This window comes from Xenopus laevis, chromosome 5L (assembly GCF_017654675.1).
Source record: "Xenopus laevis strain J_2021 chromosome 5L, Xenopus_laevis_v10.1, whole genome shotgun sequence".
Lineage (NCBI taxonomy): Eukaryota > Metazoa > Chordata > Amphibia > Anura > Pipidae > Xenopus > Xenopus laevis.
The window spans coordinates 157,569,925-157,585,026 of NC_054379.1; the positions used below are offsets into that span (position 1 = coordinate 157,569,925).

The following is a 15,102-nucleotide window of genomic DNA, read 5'->3' on the forward strand; positions in this document are numbered from 1 at the left end:
AAAACCTTAAATAATAAAAAATGAAAACCAATTGCAAACTGTCTCTGAATATCACTCTCTACATCTTACTAACAGTTATCTCAAAGGTGCACAACCCATTTAAAGGGTTTTGGGGGAGGTCAAATCCTGTCTGAGATGGAGTACTTTTTTATTTGGACTTATAACACTCTCGGGGTTTAATAAATTCTGAAAAATGTGAGGTATTGAGCTTTTTATTCAGCAGCTCTGCAATTTGCATATTAAGCAATCTAAGATAAGTCCTAATTACACTAGCAACCATGACCTGATTTGAATAAGAGACTGGAATATGAATAGGAGAGGCCTGAATAGAAAGTGAGTGATAAAAAGTAGCAATAACAATACATTTATAGCCTTACAGAGCATTTTAGAAGGGGTCAGTGACCCCCATTTGAAAGCTGGAAAGTGTCAGAAGAAAAAGGCAAATAATTATAAATCTATAAAAAAAAGCAATAATGGAAAGCAATGTAAAAGTGGCTTAGAATTGGCTATTCTACAACATATTAAAAGTTCCCTTAAAGGTGAACCGTCCCTTTAAAAAAAAGTGCTGCAGATTTTAAATCCTAGAAATGGCTCAGGTTTCAAGTGTGTAAATATATTCAGGTCATATTGACTTCCTGCTTTTACTGGTCCTTTAATAGTTTTACTCTTTGCAGGATAAGATTTAAAGACACACATGAAGAGTTTTATTTATGATATTTTCCCTTATAGATCATGGGATAAATAATGGCAAAATGATATGTCCTGGCAGGGTCGTATACATTTGGCACCAGTGTTTTTTTTTGGAAATGTGCTTTTTCCAGTCCCCGCTGAGATTTCCCCGCCATCTCTTGGTTCTAAAATAGCAGAACTCTACAACGGACCGAAAATGATGTAATAAATCACAACACATTACGAGCTTGAGAATTTTAGAGGCTACTGGGAACGAGTCCAAAGCTTTCGAAAAAAAGTTCACTTGCTGTAAAAGTAAAGCCACGTCTTGACATGACAATATATTTCTTGCAACAATAGTTGTACAGAGGGAGTTAACAGTTAATAAAAACTCTACAATGAAGAAGAAAATAGTTATATGGGCAAAATTTGCCTTGATCCTGTAACCAATAGCAACCAGTTAGAGGTTTGTGGTGACCGCTCGACTGCACTTGGAATGAGGAAATGTGTGAATGTTTTCTGAATGAGCCAGTGGGTCTTTATGTACTCAATAGCCACTTGCAGATTCCGATATCCAAGGCCAGCTCCATCCCTGCTGCCCCCCTATCCGCCTTTAAGAAGTCACCCACACCCAGACTCCATCTCCCTTTCTCCCACAACAATCCACCAGACCCAATCCCCTCTACCCTGACAATCAGCCACCAGACCTCAACCCCCTTTCCTGTAACCAGCCACCAGACCCAATCCCCCTTTCTCCTGCAACTGCCAGATCCAATCCCCCTTCAACCCGAAACCAAACACCAGAACTCCGATACTCCTTCCCCCCACAACCAGCCTCTAGATCTAATACCACTTTCCTCCAACAACAAGTGGCTAGACATAATTCTCCTTTCCCCCAACAACAAGCCCCTAGACCCGACCCTATTTCCCATACCCACTGTTTGCCGAAGCCGACACTCCCCTATGCCAAGTGCATTGTGCAGATCCGATCCCCCCACAACCAGATACCAGAACCCTGATCTCCCTTCCTGCTCCCTCAACTAGCCGCTAGATAGCCATCATTCCTCTATGATTAGTGCTCTATGCAGAGAGGTTACAGATAAATTAGTAGGAACTTTGCCATTTGCTCCATCTAGTTGTGCCATAGGCAGGTACCTCCCTACCCCTACCCCTAGCCCTGCCTACTTGTAAAAGATATGCACATTTGGTGACCTTTGCCAAGTGATGTCACTTGTGTGATGTCATTTATCTGTGTGTATTATAAAAGATAATGTAATTCCTGTTGTAGGATATTAGGGGGCAAATTCACTAACCTCCGAAAATTCGCCAGTGTTGGCTTCGCTCACAGCGCAACACTTTGCCAGGCATAGATTCACCAGGACAACACTAATTCGCTAAAATAGAGTTGCGTCCAGGGCGGCGAACGGTGGTGAAGTTGCGCTAGTGTTACTGCGACAAGCAAAGCCTTGCCTAATTTGCATACAGCGGGAAGTTAAAGTTGAATGGACGTATATGTTGCAGCAAATACTACACAAGCCCGGGAAGGCTTAATAAAATAAAATAAAGTTGTTATATTGCCCTACACATGAGTCCCTATGTTAGGAAATATAGGGGGGAAGCCGGTTACCCCCAAAAAATTTACGCTCTGTTGCAGCCTATCTACTCTATTGCACTTCGCCTGGTCTGAGGTGGCGAAGGCAAGTCTGGCGCAAGAGGTAACGTTCAGTAAAATCCGTATCTTAGTGAATTTGCGCAGTTACGTCCATTGGCCAGATCGCAAATTCGCCTGGTGTTAGCGAAGTACCAATAGAGTCTATCACCTTCTCTAGCGAAGTTACACCGGCGACTGTTAGTAAATTGTTGAAGTTCCAAAATGACGTCACGCTGGTGAATTTTCACCAGAGTTAGTAAATTTGCCCCTAGAAATCAAAAAGGAGCTGCATAATGTGTATGAAAACACTTTTTTTTGCACTTTGCATAGTATGTTCTTTAACATATTGGGGCAAAGTGACTTACACTGGCGTAAATTCGCTAGCGAAGGAGATAGACTCTAGCGCTACTTCAGACTCTAACGCCAGGCAAATTTTCACTCTGGCTAATGGACATAACTAAGCAAATTCACTAAGATGTGGATTTTACTAAACGTTACCTCTTGCGCCAGACTTGCCTTCGCCACCTCAGACCAGGGGAAGTGCAATAGAGTAGATAAGAGTTCCTCAAAAAAAAGTTGAAAATTTTTCTAAGTCCCAAAAAACACTGGTGACTTTTCAGTTTTTCAGGGTGATAGGCTGCAAAAGAGCGTAACATTTTTTTTGGGTACCCAGGCTCCCCCATGCATTTCCTAACATATGGCACATAAACTATACACTGGGCTCATGTGTAGGGCAATATAACAACTCAATTTTATTTTACTAAGGTTCCCTGGGCTTGTGTAATGTAATGTATTTGCTGTAACATATACTTTCATTCAACTTTTACTTCCCGCCATATGCAAATTAGCCAACGCTAGCGCAACTTCCCAGAGTTCGGCACCCTGGACGCAACTTTGGATTTTAGTGAATTAGCGTTGTCATGGCGAATCTATGCCTGGTGAAGTGTTGCGATGTGAGTGAAGCCGTCACTGGCGAATTTACGGAGGTTAGGGAATTTGCCCCTAAATGAGCCTCCGTATGTTCCTCAACCACCACTGAGCGCCAGCTCCAATGACGTAATATTAATTGTTAGTGGGTGTGAATCCCAAAGCTGCACCAGTAAGTAGGAAGGCTGGAGAAGCAGGCAATTGCAAAAATTTACATTTTATTACAAATTTATTTTGCAACTTACTTATTTTTACATATATTTAGTGGCTTTTTTAAGGATAATGGGGCAAAGACAGAGGTCCTCAGTGGATGCAGGGGGGTTTTATTTAAAGATTTACATCAGATGCGGTACTTGTCAGAGCTCATCTGGCTTGTGTGTCCTCTTGTCCAGACGCTGCTCTCGCGAGATGTCGGCCATTCCACACTGATATTGGACCATTAGCACAAACAATTCCTGCATACACCGGCGCTGTTCCAGACCTCCATGGAGAACCAATATTACTTCATAAAAGCCCCCTCATTAAAACACACTTAGTAGTACAAATATTGTGCAGTGGGTGGCAGGACTTACGCGTTTTTTGCTGAAATACTCGGCACTTCCTCAGAGGAAGTTCTGAGTATTTAGCCAAGAAATGTGTAAGTCCTGCACTAAGTCCTTTGTGCTAATGGTTTTATATAAAGGAAAGCATTTAGGGTTTTTTATTTCTGATTCCCAGTATGCCTATAGTAAAGGTGTTCATACTATTCACTCGCTGATCCTCCATGGTATTGGAGTGTGTCGCCCGAACATTCACAGCTGAGATGAAGAAGAGCTTCAACTCCTCTTTAGTTCCTCACCTGCTGAAGCCTGATGCAAATAATGACCAAGAGATGAATTGGCAAGAGAGATCATCTATGATCCAACAGGATTTTTATCAAAACCATCTTCTGATCTTGAGTTCAGTAGGGCTGGGCCAAGTAGTATTTATTCCCAAGTAGGGATGCACCGAATCCACTTTTTTGGATTCAGCCGAACCCCCGAATCCTTTGTGAAAGATTCGGCCGAATACCGAACCGAATCCGAACCCTAATTTGCATATGCAAATTAGGGGTGGGAAGGGGAAAACTTTTTCACTTCCTTGTTTTCTGACAAAAAGCCACGCAATTTCCCTCCCCGCCCCTAATTTGCATATGCAAATTAGGATTCGGTTCGGCCGAATCTGAATCCTGCTGAAAAAGGCCGAATCCTGGCCGAATCCCGAACCGAATCCTGGATTCGGTGCATCCCTATTCCCAAGGCATTATTACTTGGCCCACCTCCCTGCCAGCCACCACCACTGCCATCGCTACCCACCCACCCCAGCTTTCACTTCTCCATCTGCTGATCACAACTGCACCCAACTGCATCTGCTGCACCCGAGGCATGTACAGTACCTACCCCTACTTCTGTCCTGACGTAACATACAAGCCGTGCAGGAGGGGGGGAGACCTGCCTTTAATTGCTTAATAATCACTGATTTGAAAGCTCATTTGGTGGCATCAGACATTTTCTTCAGGGCCATTTTATAGAGTCGTTTATCATTTTCAAGTGTAGACAGAAACCCTGAAACATTAAAACTAAATGTCACTTCTCTGCATTAGCCTCAGCCTTAACAATACACAGACCCCAATCATATTTTCCTTGTAATTATATTGCTTGTTATACACACACAGCTAATGGATAGTTATACATAGAAGCATCTGTCTGCATTACCAATCCCCTAATTAAATGTTCACAGTACTATGAGTACAATACTATTTATAGCCACACATAGCTTGGCCCAAAGATTGCACCTACCTTCACATAGTGCTGAACCTTAACATGATTTTTTGGACAGACATAATATCAAAGGCTATTGTGATACTAAACTCTATAGTTAGTATAGGTATGGGTATATAGAATTTATGTGAAAGTAGAGAGGGGTGTGTGTATGGATGCTGGGTTTTCATTTGGAGAGGTTGAACTTGATGGACTTTGTCTTTTTTCAACACAATTTAAATATGTAACTATCTGAAGACGTAGGGTGTAGAAACTAAGAACTATTGTATCTGCCAGGCACTTACTATGTAGAATGATCTGTATATAGTTGTGTACTTGCAATACATATATATAGTAGTTTGAAGTGTTTATGAATACTAGATTACTGTCAACAGCAGCTCAAGATGGACACCTGATGGATTGAACACACTATTTAATACTGTGTGCCACCCACACATGGAGTTGAAAGCCCACATCTTCCCTATACAGAGAACATACTATTGCCATATGTGTGCAAATGCTCACACTATTATAGTACATGATTCATACAGTTTAACACCTTGCCCAGAGCTTAAGCTGGCCATACATACAGATATGTGCTTGTTTGACCAGGTCACCATATGAGTGGATCTCTCCCCAAAAGGCGATATCAGGCTGATCCAATCATGGTCCTTAGTGCAACAATCAGATCACAATGATAAGCATACAGGCGGTCAGATCGAGGACCCCATCAACTAACCAATGTGGTCCGTGATCTGACGGGTTTTTAAACTCTACACGATCAACTTCTGACAACTTTCAGCCACATATCAATCAAGGAAGCTCATCGTAGGGTCCCATACACTGGCCAATAAACTGGCAACTTAATCTGCCCGTGTATAGGGATCTGTACATTTTTAAATAATGTGTTCAATCCATCAAAGGTGTCCATCTTGAGCTGCTGTTGACAGTAATCTAGTATTCATAAACACTTCAAGCTACTATATTGAACAGACCAGAGGTCTGAAATAGATAATAATCAAAAAAGTCAGATCAAAGGGGATGTCTCTGCCAATTTGAACATCAAGAAACACTTGCTATACTACGGGACTTAAACCCCCATGGGGATCAAGTCCCGTAGTATGGCAAGTGACTTTTTAATCTAGTATTCATCTTGTATTCATCAATCCCATTGTCCTGAGCAAAAATATTAGTCTCCCAAGAACTATTATGCTTTCATTCATCTTTATTTGTTTAATAGATACACATTTTCTCTCGTGTTCCCTTGTGCCATAGGCCTAATGTTTGTGTATCATGGTCAATAAAGAACTTTTAAGTGAAGCCTGTTTCACACATGGAGAACCATAGTTTTTCACTCCAAAAAGTCACACAGAATATTTAATTGATTTCCAAATCCATAGCTGGACCGTCTCATACATGTTTAATTATTAAATTAAAAAATCCAAAAAAATGTGTAATTTTTTTTTTATAAAATCAGACTTCTAAAAAATCAGGAATTTTTTGGAATTTATTAAACCCCGAGGATGGAAAAGTCCAAATCAGAAAATGCGGCATCTCAGACCTGTCGGGTTACATATAAGTCAATGGGAGAAGTCCCAATCATTTTTTGATGTGCGCTGGGTTTTGTGCAATACCCCGAAGTTTTTGGAGGTTTTGGGCAAAAATCTGATTTTTGTGTAAAAAATACGTGAACATTTTTTCCCGCAAAGCAAATTTTCGGTAAAATGTATTAATAAATGAGCACAAAAAACCCGAGCGGAGTTTGTAGCAGAAAATATTGAGATAATTCGGACTTTGATAAATTATCCCCTTTATGATATCACATAATGCCTTACTTGAAGGCCACAGTTCTTGCAATACAAGGGTTACGGCTTTCTCTGTACATAACTGTCTTTTCTGCACGTTGAAGAGAATTCTGAGCTTCAGGCTTCACTGAGGACAATCCTTATATTCCCACTAACGAATGAAAATTAGCCTGTAGTTACCTTAATGACAGCTGATGGGTTCCAGCCATGATCTCAAAGAGATGAGTTCAGCATTACAAAGGTCAGGGTGCTCTGACATCAAAGTAAGTTCGGGAAAAGAAAAGGGACGAATTAAGATGCTTAAAAAAAAAACATCCTGCATTGTGTTTCACTAATCAATACAATGTCAGTGCAGGATCACATGATCACATGACCATTTGCAGGGTCAAAGGGCCCTAACAGAACATGTATCTAAATATATATAAGCATATGTTTATTTATGCAGGGCTACTGCTATATTCTGTGGTGCACATTTGTCTTTTGTATTGTATTAATAAGCAGTAGAAGGAAGTTCCAGGATTCAAAAACTGCCTAAATCTAGTATGGGTCAGGAGGAAGCCTCATTGAGGAGATCTACATCAGGTCAAGGGGGTCAAGGCCCACGGATTTATTGGCTCTCAACTATCACCCAAGGCAGAGCACCCGTAGAGCTGTACAGGAGCCTCCTGACTGATGTACATGTATGTAGGTGAAATGTGTCATCTTTCTGCAGTTTTGATTATTATTACATTATTTCAAATGAACACACATTGTTCATCATTGTAGTTTATGCCTGTGATTGGACAGTAGAAAGAAAGTCCATAGCACATCTTTGCAATGCCGTAGGTGTCACATCAAGGCTCTACTCAGGAAGACTTTTCCTTGCTCTACAGGTTTATTACCAATTCATCTGCAATCAGGACTGCCATCAGAAATCGCAGGGCCCCTTACGACAAAATTTCCTGGGCCCCCTGGGCTGCGCCCACTGCAATCCCCACCTACAGGTCTGCCCTCCCCACCCCACAGTAAAAAAACAAAAAAAATATTGGTGGCTAGGGTTCCCACAGTTAATAAAAAATAAAACATATTGGTGGTCAGGGCCCCCCATGAAAAAAACATTTGTGGCCAGGGCCCCCCATTAAAAAAATATTGGTGGCTAGGACCCCACATGAGAAAAAAAAATTGGTGGCCAGGGCCCTCCCCCACATTATAAGAAAATTGGTGGCCAGGGCCCCTTAAACGTCCATGCCTTCTCGAAGTCAGCAGCTCTCAGAAAGATGGGGGGCCTGGCTAATCAAGTAAGTGTGGCGTGGCTGGGACCCCCCTTACCCTCGGGCCCCCTACAACTCTCCCTCCTGTCCCCCCCTGATGGCTGCCCTGTCTCCAATGTCTGGCTTTGGATTATCAACACTGAGAGACCAGTGTCAGACTGGCCCACCAGGATACCAGGAAAACTCCCGGTGGGCCCAGGTATCAGTGGCCCCTCATGCTGCTAAACATTTGGCCTATTTCATGGCCATTCCCTATTTCTATGTGAACAAAGACGCTATATAGATGGAATAATAGATTATAGTATGTAAAGAAAAGAGACTAGGAGAATAGAGGTTGAGTGAGGAGAAGAAGAATAATAGCACTGAGAGTGGGCCACTGGTCTACGGTTTTTGGATGGGCCCCATGTCTAAGGTTTTTGGGTGGGCCCCTGGTGTCCCAGTCTGAAACTGTGAGGGACACATACAAAATAACCCTGATCTCATCTTCTCACCAGCATGTTACCACCATGAAAGAATGATGCCTTCTCCATTCTATCTTGCTCTCTCTCTCAACATTGTAGTCAAGTAGAATTCAAGTAGAAGGTTGATGGGTTGTCATTGCCATTCCTCTTGCACACCTTTTTTCTCTTTCATACAGTCATGCTATCAAAGATGAATGAGCATGCATCCTCCCCATGAGGCTGTTACAACATTCTTCAACATGGAAAGGCATGTCATTGCCACATAAATGAGCTGTTGTGCCAAATATGATGTTGGTTGTCTTTGGCTCAGTTTCAGGCACAAAGGCTACATGGATTCCAGCATGTTCCTACCTGCTTTAGCTAGCTCCCAAGAGAAAGCTGCTGGGGCTTCCATGTCAGCTCAGAGTGGAGTGTCCCTACTGATGTCTCTTGGAAGCTCAAAACACCTTTTTTGCACCACTCGGTACTTCTCTGCTTTAAATGGTCACACAACTGGTTTCCTTACCTCCGGTCTCTTGGTCCCCCTGTCGCCCCCTCAGTTAAATCTGCAGCCTAACTTCCCTTCCCCCACTCTAGAGTCAGTTTTTGGGATTGTAGAAGAAAACTAAAGAACCCTGGGCACAATGAACCAATTATTCTATATACATGTGTATATGATTTTTTTCTGGGGGGCGAGGCGGTGGTTCCTTTTCCATGACTCTTTAGTCTCACCTTTATTTAATTTCTTCCTTCTCCTTCCTTTCTTTCTCCTTGGATACCAGATAAAGTATTTGATAATTGCTGTAGGCTCCTGATAAAGGTTCCCTGCTCTGCTTTCATCTTATCTGTCACAGACTTGCTATCCCTAAGCAGTAAACACAAGCTCTATCAGTGATAACACTGCCTGAGCACAGAATCGAGGAGAGCTGTTTAATTATTTTAGAATGAATTTTTGCCCTTTTCCCTCCCAGTTCATGTTGGTACTAAAGAGGGCTTTGTGTTGGAGACAGTAAAAAGTCACTCCTATAAACTGTCTCAATTATGAAATGAATTCATCTCTGTCCATTACTCCAGCAAGTTATGAAATGTGGCTTTGTTGCTCATCTTTTGATGCTGATGGCGATGTTATTTGGGGAGTTTTTGTCGCTAACCATAATCAGGCAGCAAAAGACCCCTAACCTCTCATGCCTTCTTATTCATAAGAAGACCCACTGAGCATTTTGCTAGGAATACTAGGGTTTAATTCCTATTGTCAGAAAGAGGGAGCATAAAGAAAGCTTGGTATTAGCTTCTGTCTATATTGTATTCACCTTACCAGGAACTAAGTTTTTCTGGTTTCACTTTCTACTTACAAAGTAGGTCCAACAAGTTCACCCTTCAACATGTAATTAGGAACTTCTCAATAGTCTTGGCCCTGTAATTCACTCTGCTGTAGTGATGTGCGGGTCAGGGTTTTCCTGACCCGCACCGACCCTAACCCCTTCTGCTCCAGCCCGCACCTGCGCTTCTGGAGTTCTTTTATAGAACCGCACCGAGCAGACACGAGACTATATAACCGGAACCCAGAAGTCATAAGCCGGCATTTGAAGGTGGTGGGTGGGGAGAGCAGGAGAAGAGCTCAACCCACATCCGCCCGCCACCCGCGAAGGAGCAGTGCGTGGTTGAACCGAACCCGCCTGACCCGTGGGTCTCGCGGTTATCGAGTCGGCCCGCACATCACTACTCTGCTGGTCTGATGCATCCTCCATCAGACACAGGTTACCTGTAGGAACCACCATGGAAAGTTCTAGGATTAGTACTGGCAGGGCTGCTTCTGCTTTGTAGAAAACTAAGACATGAACCAACTGTTAACTCAGGGTTCTAACATGTAGATTCTTAAAGGGCCTTCTGTCCTGCCATCCTTTAGGTTCTATAACAGGGTTCCTCAACCTTTTATACCCGTGAGCAACATTCAAATGTAAAAAAAAAAAAGTTGGAGAGCAAAATCATCGTGCAAAATGTTCCCGGGAGTGTAAAATATGGGCTGTGATTTACTATTGGTAGACTCAATGTAGACAGGCAGCCTACAGGAGACTCTTTCTGGCAGGTTTTTGTGAAACTAAAGCTTGTCTCCAAGCTTGAAATTCAAAAATAAGTACTTGCTTACTTGTTACTTGCTGGAAGTAACATCCAATGAGATGATGAGCATCATATTGATCATGAGCCACTGGTTGGGGATCACTGTTTTATAACTTATCTACTACTTCTCTAATACTACCTGTTAGGGATGGGCGAATTTTATCGCCTTGTTTCGCCTCAAAAATGACGCCCATAGACTTGTATGGCGTCGTGCGTCAAAAGAACAAAGACACAATGACCAAAATTCACTAAAGGACGAAGCGCCTAACGCTAGCGTGAATTCGCTAGCGTAGCGCATTTTCGTTAATTCGCTGATTCACTAACGGACGCTGGCATAAATTCGCTAGTTTTTGACGCCCATAGACTTCAATAGGCGACATTTCGCCGGCGGCAAATTTTGGGCGAAACAAAACGGGTCAAATTCGCCCATCCCTACTACCTGTATGTATTGTCCTAAGATGGTCTAAGCGCCAGAAGCTGCATAACATCGCTCCACAGGGGTACAAAAAACAAAGCACTTAAATACAGATAATTTATCCTCTAAAACGAATGGTGTCTTCCCAGTCCAGCAGTCAAAGAGGGCCTTCCTCCACCTTAAAAGACAATTTTCAAGATAGGATTGCTGTATAACTCAAAGGTAAAGACCATTGAGGGGGAAAAAACAGACAAATAATAAAGTGTAGTACTTATGAGTAAAATGCCCACATATACTCTAAAAGTTGTTCTAAGTGCTAAGTTCATACCCAAAACCAAAAAAATTGCACTTAGAACAACTTTTAGAGTATATGTGGGCATTTTACTCATAAGTACTACACTTTATTATTTGTCTGTTTTTTCCCCCTCAATGGCTTTGAGGTATACAGCAATCCTATCTTGAAAAGTAAAAAAAAACAAAGAAAGGCAAGAGATAACATTTACACTATGGTGCGTTTAAACAGTTTAACATATAATTGACAATATTTCATGGCATGACTGAAAGAAGATCCAAAGAGCTCACACTGTAGAACCATAAAGGAGAAACCAACAAATATATGTGATGGTAGGTTGTGCAGCAGCAGGGCAGAAAAGTTCAAACTGGCATAGGTGAAAGAATTAAATATTGCAGAAATATTGGAAAAACAGTCTCCGGGATTATTTTAGCAGCCCTCTGTGGGGCACATTGTTTTATGGTGTTGGAGTCCCGTGTAAATCCAGTTAGCAGTTATATAACAAAAGTAAAAGAAAAAAATACAAGAGCCACGTTTGTGCTGGAGGAGGGATATACAGTAGATATATTTATCCATAAGGAATGAGTGCACACTGGGAACCCTCAAAAAGATTTTATTTTAAAACCATAAATTTTATTTACGTTAATTAACTTAAAAATAAAATTAGTGGTCCCCATTGTGCACTCATTCCTTATGGATAAATATCATTTTTGCTTAATTGAGTAGCATCTGGGTTGTATAGCATTAATATCATTTTTGCATAATTGAGTAGCACCTTGAGTACGGAAAACACAAGGATTTTAATATATATATATATATATATATATATATATATATATATATAAAAAAAACATGACTAGTGATGTCACCAGTTATAAACGGTGAGTAGTGATGTCATTTTTGTCACATGACTCACTAAAACTTGTGTATTATAATAAAGTACCCCTTGTTGGAAAATATGAGGATATTAGAAATAACCTTGGCATTCGGCCGTGTGCTTTTATATGGTCATGGAACTCCTTGGTGATAATATTATAATATAGTGAATAAAGTACCCCCTCTTGTAAAATATAAGGATATTATAAGTTACCGAAGAGTATCATGACCATATAAATACATGAGTGTTTTTATACAGGTCATGGAACTCTGAGGTAACTTCTAATACCCTCATATTTTACAACTAGGGGTACTTTATTTATTATAATACACAAATTTCAGTGAGTCATGTGACAGAAATGAAATCAGAACTCACCGTTTATAACTGATGACATCAGAACCCACCGTCTATAAGGATATAATTTACAAGATATTCATGGCTTTTGTGTATTATATCCTTATAATACACAAAAGCCATGAATATCCTGTAAATTATATCTTTATAAACGGTGAGATCTGATGTCATCAGTTATAAACGGTGAGTTCTGATGTCATCAGTTATAAACGGTGAGTTCTGATGTCATTTCTGTCACATGACTCACTGAAATTTGTGTATTATAATAAATAAAGTACCCCCAGTTGTAAAATATGAGGATATTAGAAGTTACCTCGGAGTTCCATGACCTGTATAAAAACACTCGGCCTTCAGCCTCGTGTTTTTATATGGTCATGAAACTCCTCGGTAACTTATAATATCCTTATATTTTGCAAGAGGGGGTACTTTATTCACTATATATCTTACAATAGCGGTTATCTGCTAGCTACTCTTTTGGACTCCTAGGTTTTTGCCCAACCTATTATTGATGCAGGCCTGCACTGTGGGTTATGGCAAATGCCAGAGACGCTGCTGTAAGATGCCATAGACATTCCCTATTTATTGGATGCTGGGTGCTATTTGGGGCCCTCTGTGTACTTGAAATGCCAGGACCTATTTTGACTACAAGTTGTTGTCCTGTGGCTGGAAATAATAGTTCAGCCTAATGTGGGCCATTAATGCACAATACCTTCAAGGAAATGCAACCATTGAGTGTATCTTGCATACAGTAAATAAATCTATATGATTTCCATTACTCCATATGCATCCTCCAATGTGTTGGTCCCCGCAGGGACATTTATCAAGGATACACACACTTATATACTAACATTACATATACAAACTAATTGTAGCCCTGAGTATTATGCCAAACAAGTCATCCAAGTATCTCTTAAGGCATTAGTGGAATCTGTCATCACCAGGCAGAGTATTTTGCAACCTCATGAGTTGAAGAAGCATTTGTGTTGCTTTAGGTATAAATTTGCTAATTTCTTGGTATAATGCCAGACATCAATTACTTGATTGTTGTCTGGCAGCCGCAGTGTTATCAGCCCCCCTGGGGTAAATATCCTCATGTCCAGGACCTTTATTTAACTTCAAATTACCTTTTTTGAACTTCCTCCTGAGTCAACCAGGCACTTACAACAAGTCAGGGGTCCCCAATATTTATACCCATGAGCCACATGTCAAATGTAAAAATGGTTGTGGAGCAACACAAGCATGAAAAAAGTTTCTGGGGGTGCCAAAGAAGAGTTATGATTGGTCCGATAAACCCTATGTGGACAGGCAGCCTAAAGAAGGCTCCTTTTGGAATCACAGCAGGTTTCTATGCAACCAAAACTTGCCTCAAAGCCAGAAATTCAAAAATAAGCACCTACTTTGAGGCCATTGGGTGCAACATTCAAGGGGTTGGTGAGTAACATGTTCCTCATGAGCCACTGGTTGGCGATCACAGCACTAAGTAATGGAAGTGGGTTTAATTAAAATGAGCCTTTATTAACTGATGTCTTTGCAAAGTTATCAGAACAAAAGAAGAGGTTTAAAACATCTGCTTTCTCCCTGTTTCCAGCAGCTCAATTGCCAACACAACCAGCGCCTACCAGCTTCATTTTTGTAGGAATGGTTTTACTCTTCTCGACAATGTGCTTTCGATTTAAAAATCTTGCTTGCTGGTTGCTTATAAAGTTTCAGATATCTTGAATACGCACATTTGTGTTTTATTAATCTCAGTGCTAATCTGTCTGTTTAATAGAATTTTTTTTAAATTTGCTTTGTTGTTCTTTGTTCTAAGGGAAATATGCAAAGATGAAAAGTGTTCTCCTCGGCACCTATCAAGTGTTTATCTTGGCCTGCATTGTCCTATCTAGGGATGTCGCGGACTGTTCGCCGGCGAACTTGTTCGCGCGAACATCAGCTGTTCGCGTCTGCCGCAAGTTCGCGAACGTCGCGCGACGTTCGCCAATAGGCGTTCGCGTCAAAATCGTTCGACCATTCGACCATTCGATCGCTAAAATCGAAGGATTTTCGTTCGAATCGAACGATCGAAGCCATTGGATTGAATGAAATCATTCGATCGAATGGCTTCGATCGTTCGATTCGAACGAAAATCGTTCGATCGAACGATTAAAATCCTTCGATCGTTCGAATCGAACGATTTTCGGATGTTCGAAGTTCGCGAACTGTTCGCATTTTTTGCCGGTGTTCGCGAACGGCGTTCGCGAACACATTATCGGCGGTTCGCTACATCCCTAGTCCTATCTGGTAGCTTTCTCTGATCAGAAGAAAGTTACAGTATTCAGTGTTAGAACAGCATTCGGCTGATTCAATTCTAGGGAAGCTGGAAACTTGTAAAAGTATGATAATGTGCAGCACATAATGTGAATCTGAACAAAATGCTTTGGCTGGCATTGAGGTCAGTTGCAGGTTTGATGAGAGTTGGAATAATGGGACAGTGAGTCTGTAGAGGAGCTCCTATCATTATCCGAAAAGCTATAATTATAGTTGTGT

The 15,102-nt window shown here is 41.2% G+C and overlaps 1 protein-coding gene across 2 annotated transcripts in view; it reads left to right on the plus strand.

The window, feature by feature from the left end:
- Window positions 1-15,102, plus strand: part of eva1a.L (eva-1 homolog A L homeolog) — a 207,474-nt gene that overhangs the window by 120,791 nt on the left and 71,581 nt on the right. The window lies entirely within an intron of this gene.